Below are 10,524 nucleotides of genomic sequence, written 5' to 3'. Positions count from 1 at the left end.
CCGAACACTCGGTTCATCAACTCCATAAACGCTATTGGGGCGTTAGTCAATCCAAATGACATAACCAGAAACTCATAATGCCCATACCGAGTGCGAAATGCTGTCTTAGGGACATCAGACGCCCTAATCCTCAGCTGATGGTAGCCAAATCTCAAATCTATCTTTGAAAACACCCTCGCACCCTGAAGCTGGTCGAATAAGTCATCGATCCTCGACAGTGGATATTTGTTCTTAATCGTCACCTTGTTCAATTGTTGGTAATCAATGCACATACTCATCGAACCATCCTTTTTCTTCACAAATAGCACTGGTGCACCCCAAGGCGAAACGCTGGGTCTAATGAAACCATTTTCAAGAAAATCCTAAATCTGATCCTTTAACTCTTTCAATTCTGGCAGGGCCATGCGATACGACGAAATAGAAATGGGCTGAGTGCCCGGAGCCAGATCAATACAAAAATCGATATCCTTGTCGGGCGGCATGCCCAACAGGTCTGAAGGGAAAACCTAGGGTAACTCCCGAACAATAGGAACAGAATCAATAGATAGGACCTCTACGCTGGAGTCGCGAACATAAGCCAAATAAGCTAAGCACCTCTTCTCGACCATGCGTCGAGCCTTCACATATGAAATAACACTGCGAGTGGTATGTCATGGGTCCCTCTCCACTCTAGTCGGGGCAAATTTGGTAAAGCCAAGGTCACAATCTTGGCATGGCAATCCAAGATCGCATGATACATGGACAACCAATCCATCCCTAATATAACATTAAAATCCACCATATCTAAGAGCGACAAATCAACACAGGTCTTAAGACCCCTAAACACCACAACACAAGAACAATGAACCCGATCAACCGCTATAGAATCATTCACTGGTGTAGATATATATACAGGAATACTCAAGGTCTCACTAGGCATAACCAAGTAGGGTGCAAAATAGGACGACACATATGAATACGTAGATCCAGGATCAAATAGCACTAAAGCATCCCTATCACAGACCTAAATAGTACCTGTAATAACAACATCTGATGACTCAGCCTCTGGCCTGGCTGACAAAGCATAACATCGGGGTTGGGCCCCACCTCCCTGAATCACATCCCTGGGATGATCGGCTACTGGCTGACCCCTACCTCTGGTTGTTTGAGCTCCACCTCTATGACCTCTACCTCTACCTTTATGTCCTCTACCCCTGCCTCTAGATGGCTAGGCAGGCTGTGGGGCAACTAGTGCCTGAATTATAGGACAAGGACCCTGCTACTGAGAACTACCCAAAGCTCGAGGGCAAAATCTAACAATGTGACTCGGGTCACCACAACCATAACAAGCCCTCGGCTGCTGAGACTGCTGGCCCTGTCGACCTGAATGTCCTCCCCTGAAGCTCTGAAGTGGTGTTGCACTGATAAGAGCTGGTGGTGCACTGAAAGACTGCTGCTCAGAATAATACGGCTGTGGATCACTACCACCTAAGGTACCATGAGAAACCTGGAGAGCTGACTGAAAGGGCCTCGGAGGATGGCCTCTACCATAAGAATCCCTACCTCTAGACGAGGTACCACTGAATCTACCAGAATGACGGGGCCTCTTATCAGACCCATGACCGCCTCCCTGAGCAAGTGCCATATCTATCCTGCGGTCAGCATTGGCCACCTCCTAAAACGAAATATCACTCCCGGCTCCCAAAGCCATCTGAAGACGGATCGACTGAATCAACCCATCAATAAATCTTTGCACCCTATCTCTGTTGGTGGGGAGTATCACAATAGCATGGCAAGAAAGATCAATGAACCGGGTCTCATACTGCGTGACAGTCATAGAGCCTTGCTGGAGACGCTCAAACTGCCTGCGAAGAGCATCTCGCTGAGTAACTGGGAGAAACTTCTCCAAAAACAACTCTGAAAATTGATCCCATGTCAATGATGGCGACCCTGTAGGCATGGCTAAACAATAGTCTCTCCACCAAGTCTTGGCAGATCCTGCTAGACGAAAAGTGGCAAAGTCGACCTCATTAGTCTCCACTATACCCATGGTCCGTAGAACCTCATGGCAGCTAAATAAGAAATCCTGAGCATCCTCTGAGGAAGTGCCACTGTATGTGGTAGTGAAGAGCTTGGTGAATCGATCTAGTCTACATAGAGTATCGGGGGACATCGCCACACCATCGCCGGTCTGAGCCGCAATAACCAGTTGCACTGGCACAGCTGGCTGAACTACTGGAATCTGAGCCTGAGGAGCCACCTGCTCTGGAGTACGTGTAGCGGGAGTCTGAACTCCTCCCCCAGCCTAAGATATGGCTGGTGCTACTGGAAGCAAACCTGCTCGAGAGACGCTCTTTATAAATCCTACCAGTCGGACCAAAGCGTCCTGAAGCACTGAAGTGGCTATGAAACCCTCTGGGACTTGAGCTGGGCCCACCGTAGCCGCTGGAGCTGGAACCTCCTCGTCATAATCAATATGAGGCTCCACCTCTGGGGCTGCTGCTCGGGGCTGAGCTCTGCCCCTGCCTCGGCCTCTGCCCCTAATAGGAGCTGCTGTTGGGGGCTCGGGCTGCTGCGCGGTAGAAGAGGAAGCACGTGTTTTCGCCATCTCCGAAAGAATAGAGTAGAACGACAATCAGTATTTGAGAACAGAATCGCACGACAAGAAAGAACAAAGTGAAATTTTCCTAACTCTGTAGCCTCTATGGGATAAATACAGGCGTCCCCGTACCGATCCCTCAGACTCTACCGAGCTTGTCCGTGAGTTGTGAGACCTAAGTAACCTAGTGCTCTGATACCAACTTGTCACGGCCCGGATTTCCCACCATCGGGGATCATGATGGCGCCTACTATCGGAGCTAGGCAAGCCAAACATTTAAAACATTTTCTGATAACATCTCAACAATATAAAATAAATGAGACAATTTAAAACAAAGCGGAAGTCTTAATCTTAGATAACCGAAAACAAATGCGTAAGTTTTAAAATACATTTCTACCGAGAGTCTGGTGTCACTAGCTCATGAACTACAATAGAGTACTAAAACAAAAGTCTGAATGAAATACATCAATGTTTGTCTTGATACAAATAAAAAAAACTAATAACAGAGAAAGGGACTTCGGCCTACGGGCGTCATCTAGGCTACCTCGCAAGTCTCTGGACTGAAGACGACTCCCGATCAATACTGCTGTTGTGATCCAAAAGCTGCTTCAGGATCTGTGCAAAAAGATGCACAGAGTGTAGCATCAGCACAACCAACCCCATGTGCTGGTAAGTGCCTGGCCTAATATATATATATATATATATATATATATATATATATATATATATATATATATATATATATATATATATATATATATATATATATGCAATAGCAGGGAATATACAGAATTTAAACAGCCAAGATCAAGGAGAGCATGATATGGGGGTGTAACAATTCAGATATAGAATTAACAAATAATGAAATGGATCTGAACAATAACATACATTAAGGAGAACAGGTAAATCAACAACTGCACGACCCCAACCTTCGTGCTTTTACTCTCGTTCATACCAAAATAGTCAAATAAAGTGCAAGGCATCAACTTTCGTACTTTTACTCTCGTTCTCACCAAAACAGTCAAATAAAGTGCACGACATCAGCCTTCGTGCTTTTCCTCACATGCTCTCCTATCAAGGCACGGAATGACCCTTCGTGCATAATTATTCAAAACATGGCACGGAATGACCCTTCGTGCATAAATATCAAAACATGGCACGGAATGACCCTTCGTGAATAATTATTCAAAACATGACACAGAATGACCCTTCGTGCATAAATATCAAAATATGGCACGGAATGACCCTTCGTGCATAACCACTCTTCCTCACCAAATCAACAGTCACAACCAATCAAGGTGAGGGGAATAAACAAACAGTATTAAACGTCCCGGCAAGGGAGACCAAAACAACAGATAAGTCCCAGCAAGGGTACAACTAACAACTCAAATATCCCAGCAAGGGAGAATACATATAATACTTAAATCCCGGCAAGGGAGCAACAATAATAATAAACTACACGTCCTGACAAGGGAACAATTACAACACTTTCTCTTTTGATCACTTATTTCTCAATTATCATATTCTCATTCGAGCCAACGCTCCAATAATGTACCAATCATAATTCTTCCTCAAACCTTTCACATTATATAAAACTTATCAATTAAACAAGGAAGAGGTATCACAAAATCTGAATAAACGCAATTAAGACTCACGGTCATGCTAGACTCCGATGCATAGATACTCGTCACCATGCCTATACACCGTACTCCACATTTACCAATTAGCAAATAATATCCTAATCATATTCCCTCAACCAAAGCTAGAACAAACACTTACCTCGATGCCTTGAATTCAACTCAAGCCTCAACTATGGCTTTACCCCTCGATTCCACCATAAAACAGCTCGAATCTAGTCACAAATTACATAAATACATCAACAAATGCTAAATGAATCAATTTGAATGCATAAAAATGAATTTCCCAAAGTTTTGCCCAAAAAGTCCAAAAATGCCCCCGGGCCCACGTGGTCAAAACCCGAGGTTCGAACCAAAACTCGATTACCCATTCCCCCACGAACTCAAATATATAATTTGTTTTGAAATCGGACCTCAAATTGAGGTCCAAATCCCCAATTTTTGAAAAACCTAGGTTCTACCCAAAACACTCATTTCCCCCATGAAAATCTTTGATTTTAAGTTGAAATCATGTTAAAAGATGATAAGAATTGAAGAAAGTTGGTGAAAAATGACTTACAATTGATTTGGAGACGAAATGATTCTTGAAAAATTGCCTAAGTGAGTTTGGGTTTGAGAAAATATGAAAAGAATGGTTGCTACCCGAGTTGATGCTGTGATTTTTTTTATTTATGAAGAAACAACGTGGAGTACCAGTGCTCCACATTCTATTATGACAGCAAAATTTCTGCAACATTTTCCTAAGTTTAAAATACCCCGAACCCCCTCCGAATCACTCCCAAGCCCTTGGGGCTCCTAACCAAACACACACACTAACTCAATAACATCCTACGAACTTACTCGAGCGATCAAATCGCCAAAATAACATCAAAATCAATGAATCAAGCCTCAAAATAATCATTTTTCATTCTAACTTCATAAACTTCAAACTTTAGATACTTAGGTCCGAAACACATCAAACGATGTCCGATTTCGACCAAACTTTACAGGAAGCGCTTAACATATATATAAGACTTGTACCGGGCGTCGGAACCAAAATATGAGGCCGATACCATAGTCTTCTGATCAATTTTCATTTCAAAATTCCATATAAATTCCAGAAAAACAATTTCACACAAAAATTTATTTCTCTGGCTCGGGACCTCGGATTTCGATTCCGGGAATACGTCCGAGTCCCATATTTTTCTACGGACCCTCTAGGATCGTCACATCACGGGTCCGGGTCCGTTTACCCAAAATATTGACCAAAGTCAACTTTAACCATTTTAAAGCCATAATTTAGCATATTTCACATATTTTAACACATAAGCTTTCCGGCTACGCATCCGAACTATGCACGCAAATCGAGGCAACTAAAAGAGAGGTTTTCAAGGCCTCGAAAGCACGAAAAAAAGAGAGAAATTCGGTGATGACCCTTTGGGTCGTCACACAAATAATTATCCAAAAGCTCTTCATTTACTTGATTTTGCAAATTGGTCTTAAACAACTTCGACACAAAAAAAAACATGACAACTAACAACGGGAATCCTAGAAGTTAATATAGTAACAATAGCACGGTATAGCTAGTTTTTGGACTGGTCATTCAAAAATAGTCAGCGTTTACCAAGTCAATGAAAAATAGCCACTATTTTGCTGCAACAGAGACCGGTCCAGCAAAATATACTGGAGTTCGGTGCACCTGTGTATGAACGCCAGCATATTATGCTGGACCGATATACTTTGCTGGCTCCAGCATAATATACTGGAATTGGAGCGTCGGTGCTCCAAACTCCAGTATATTATGCTGGACCGGTATACTTGCTGGAATTCCAGTATGCTGGAGTTCTAGTGTACTTATGCTGGAACTCCATCATATTATGTTGGAGTTCCAACATACTTATCATGGAACTCCAGTATGCTGGAGTTCAAGTATACTTATGCTGAAACTCCAGCATAATATACTGGCGTATTTTCCGAGTTTTGAATAGTTTTTCGCTCAGATTTATCTTTACATAAAAAGTGACTAAATTTCGATTACTTTTGAAACTTGACTATTTTTGAATGACCAATTGTAAATCTGACTATTTTTTAATTTCTCCAGTTAATATAAGAGTAATGTTTTAGTAGATAGGGCACAAAATTTTAAAAACACAGCGCATGTTACTGGGGTTTGTACCCACTGCCTAATAGAAGCAAAAGAGGAGTCACTTGACAAGGCGAGCTGGGAACTACTTGTTTCAGGCAATGTCATTTCTTTTTTATACTAGTGGGAATTGCCCGTGCTAAGCACGGGCCTAATAGCGCAATTGTTTCTAATAGTATTCAGTAAATGTTCTCCTACTTCATCAATTCTCTAGGAGCCTAAATTGTCTAAGGAAAATGCCATGTTCCTTCGTATGGTTTGGTATCTTATACCAATCTCGAGTGTGAGATAGTGTTTTTTTCGTACTGTATATATGAACTTCAAGTCAACATTATGTATTCAATAGGAAGCGTCACAGCCTGGGTTTGAGCCACCTCCGAGAAATCTTACAATAGGCAGATCACCTCTTTTATTATAGTAGATAGACAATATTTGTGGACTACAATAAATGTTTTCAACCAAGCTGACATTGTAAATGCCCATGTAATGTCATGTACCAATTGATACATGTGGTAATTTAATGAAGGATTGGAAATATACATTTTTATTTTACAATAGAAGAATGCTTTATCAATTCTTTGTGCTTGCTAATCTGAAAGTAATCATTTGATATACTGTGGCATCATGAAGCCAACACCAAAAAAGTTTAAATGGCTGATAGATTCCCTCGTCATTTTTCACACAGGTAACATCTGCTGCAAATAGAAAGTCCTCTTCTCTGCCAATTATCTTGGTTAAGACATGCTGCCTCGATAGCATTTCACACAAAGCAGAGCATTTTGGTGTGTTGTTTTTGTCCTCCGTGTTATCTTCTAAGACCACTTGTTGTCCCATGTATCTAGCTTTGGAGAAGATTGTAGCAACTGTGGATGCCCTATACAGTAAATATATCATAATCAGAGTTACTGGTCTATAAACTCCATTACTTTTTCACTTTGTTGAATAATTCTATTAAAGATTTATTTGTCCGCAATCACCTTTGAGGTTGTTGTATAGAGCAAGATTGAGGTTGTCCTACAATGTATATTTGATCACCATGACTTCTTTCATAGTAAATGTCCTGATTAAGGTGGCAAGACCATAATGCATGGGTTGAATTTACCATCTGCACATATGAATGGAGAAGAGAAAATGTTAAACAAAAAAAGAAAAAAAAGACAATGGTAATAAAGACGATGAACTAAGTTCAAAGTGGCTGCAAAAGTATGAACTACAGAGAGTAGGGAATTCATCCCTCAATGTCCCTGTTTCAATCTAACTATGTGTGCAAAATTTTATCTTCCTTTTAATCCCCATCTTCAACATGATATTGTTGTATCACGTTGTTTAGTTGCTCTGCTAAAACATAAAATTATAGGAAACATGTAAATTTTACATAGCACATCCTTCCTTAGATTTAACAGGAGGTGTATATAAAAGAATAAATAATTTGCCATCAATTAGAGGTAAAGGTTATGCACTAACCATTCATAGAAGATGAGGGTAAACCTAATAATTAGGACAAAGACTTCAGAGAGAAGTGAAAAAATATTTTTAGTAATGTTAAGATAAAATTGGTCATATAGATATGAATTTGAATAGATAAGAGCTTAAAATGACTTGTAAATAAACAGTAAAATAAAAGTTGTAAACTGAAAACTCATACTTATCGTTGGACAGACGCGTCGTGTCCTAATAAAAGTCCTATTGACGCTATTAAGGGAGAGTTAATAACCTCTACTTCACAGTGCTTAAAGACTTTACTGCCTGTACATGAATCTCCTGTATTTTCTTTCATATTTCACGACTTAAAAAACCAAAGAGGAGAAAAATAAAAGTTAATTCAGTCGCTCTAACCAACGCGCACAATCTATGCACTCCAAATTAACAATGCACCACAAATTAAATTAAATTAAATTAAATCAGTCAGTTAGCTAATAAGTGTTAAATTTTGCTGCAAATATTCAATGTTGCCTTACGGAATGAGAGACGAAAAGCTACGCGCAACTAAATACACATTAAAAGTGTACAGTTTCCTACACTTGTGTAATATTTTTATGCAACACGTAAAGTTTACAAATATACATTATTGTACTCAAATAGTTATGCGCACAACGTCCATTCTCATACCCAAGTCATACTCCTTTCAATTTTTTATTCACTGCCTTCTACATCTATATTGGTTGTTCTGCATTTTCAAGAATATATGGTACGATTACATAGTTTGTTAACTGCTAGAAAGGAATTAAAATGATCAATTACTTGTACTTTTGGTATATATAATTGTAGAAAAATTTGGTTAACTTATCATACAGTAAACATCCTATTCATTTGAAAACTTATTCCTACAAAATAATCAGATTTAAAATAGCAAACAGCAAAAACAGAAATATAAAAAGGTAGCTTTCATGAAAGTCATTCAAAATTTTGAGACCTCTTTCAGCAGAGTATCACGAAACTACCAAGTAGTTGATGTAACATCTGTGCAAATATGATTCATGATTCGAGCTATTAGCACAATAATTTAATCCCTTCATCACAGTCAATTCCTATCTTTTCCCTTTATGACTATGTACTACTATTTTTATTGTCACTAATAAAGTGCGGAAAAGAAAAATATAGAATACTCTTCAAATCCAGAAGCAAATTGGAGTTTGATGATTCTTTTTTGGCATGTGCCATTTGACTTACACATAGGATACACACATATTGACTCTTCTAATGTATAATTCCACATATAAATGGAATGGAATTACGATTAGTTGCAAAAAGAAGGAAAGAACAAGGGTAAAGAAATAGAATTCAGAATGAACAAGAGAAATATGGGCCAAACCTTGTAAATGAGGACATGAAAGAGATTTAGATAACCAGGGAGCAAGCATGTGCAAGAACTATCTATCCAACGGAGTAAAAGCAGCAGCACAGGAACTAATCCATTGTATGGCAGTTTCAGTTGAAGACATGCCCCTCCCTTCTCTCTTGAAACTGCAGCAGCTCTGTAAACCACCACATTAGTTCATGACAAAATCAACTCTGAGTAGACAGAAGCAAGAATTAAATCTATCAGTTGCAAAATGATCACCATGTTTAATGTCCAAAGAATGAAAGAAACAATGCATAAAAGATTATACTTACTTGATTGAGAATTTCGGGAGGCTCTATGTATGTGAGCGGAATGACTCTAGTACTAGCCATTTCAGCAGACCTAACATAGGAGGCAACCCCCACTTCCAACCGAGAGGTTGTGAGTTCGAGTCTCCCAAGAGCAAGGTGGGAAGTTCTTGGAGGGAAGGATGCCGGAGTCTATTTGGAAACAGTCTCTCTAGCCTAGGGTAGGGGTAAGGTCTGCGTACACACTACCCTCCCCAGACCCCACTAAGTGGGATTATACTAGGTTGTTGTTGTTGTTGTTGTAACATAGGAGGCAGTAATGTAGGAAACATAAACTTTATAAAACTAAGTAAACCACTTAATGCAATAAAGTTTACTAAAACTGGCTCTATTCCCTAATATCCAAAACATTATATTCTTCCTCCTATTCTGTGGACATAACTTGTAGATTTCAACAAAGTTTCCCTGAAAAATCCAGAATGAAACAGAATTCTCTTTTCATAGTTTATGAACCTTTCAGTTTCATGTTTAAATCAATTTTGAAGTGATTGAATTAGTCATCTATTGATTTATCCCTTTCTTACACGAAAGCCCTTACTCAAAATGCAACCAAAGAATGAAATCAGAGAAAAAGGCAGGAGTGTGCATAAGAAATCTAATACAACCTGATATTCATTGAATAATTTTGTCAAACACCTAGAGAACAAAATTTAGAAATACCTAATATATTCTCAACGATTGAAATAAATTATATCAATACAAGAAGCGTAAGATGAAAAAAAAAATACACAGCAAAATAAAAGACAAACATTTTATGTTTTTGTTCTTAATACTCCATTCATCTATAAAATAATGAAAGGATTTAGAGAACGATAGACTAACTTTTTAAATTTTGGGCATCATTGCTAGGAGTGGTAAACGGGCGGGTCGGATCGAAAATGGGTAATAAAAAAATGGATAAATTATCCGACTCGACCCATATTTAATACGGACAAAAAAGGGCTAACCGGCAGATAATATGGGTAACTATATTATCCATGACTTCGTGCATATAATCACTTTGGTAGAATTCTTAGTCTTCCTAATTTGAGGAACCT

At 39.2% G+C, this 10,524-nt stretch overlaps 1 long non-coding RNA gene across 1 annotated transcript; it reads right to left on the bottom strand.

Annotated features, from left to right (window-relative positions):
- Positions 1-6,805: 6,805 nt before the first annotated feature.
- LOC104235669 (uncharacterized) lies at positions 6,806-10,148 on the bottom strand. Its single transcript, XR_713241.2, has 4 exons — positions 9,452-10,148; positions 9,150-9,312; positions 7,315-7,442; positions 6,806-7,211 (listed from the first exon to the last, which is right to left on the bottom strand). It is a non-coding gene; the product is annotated as an uncharacterized lncRNA (long non-coding RNA).
- Positions 10,149-10,524: the final 376 nt, after the last annotated feature.

Source organism: Nicotiana sylvestris, chromosome 10 (genome assembly GCF_000393655.2).
Source record: "Nicotiana sylvestris chromosome 10, ASM39365v2, whole genome shotgun sequence".
Taxonomy (NCBI): Eukaryota; Viridiplantae; Streptophyta; class Magnoliopsida; order Solanales; family Solanaceae; genus Nicotiana; species Nicotiana sylvestris.
Note: the sequence above shows the minus strand (reverse complement) of the source record. Positions and strands in the feature narration are given on the sequence as shown.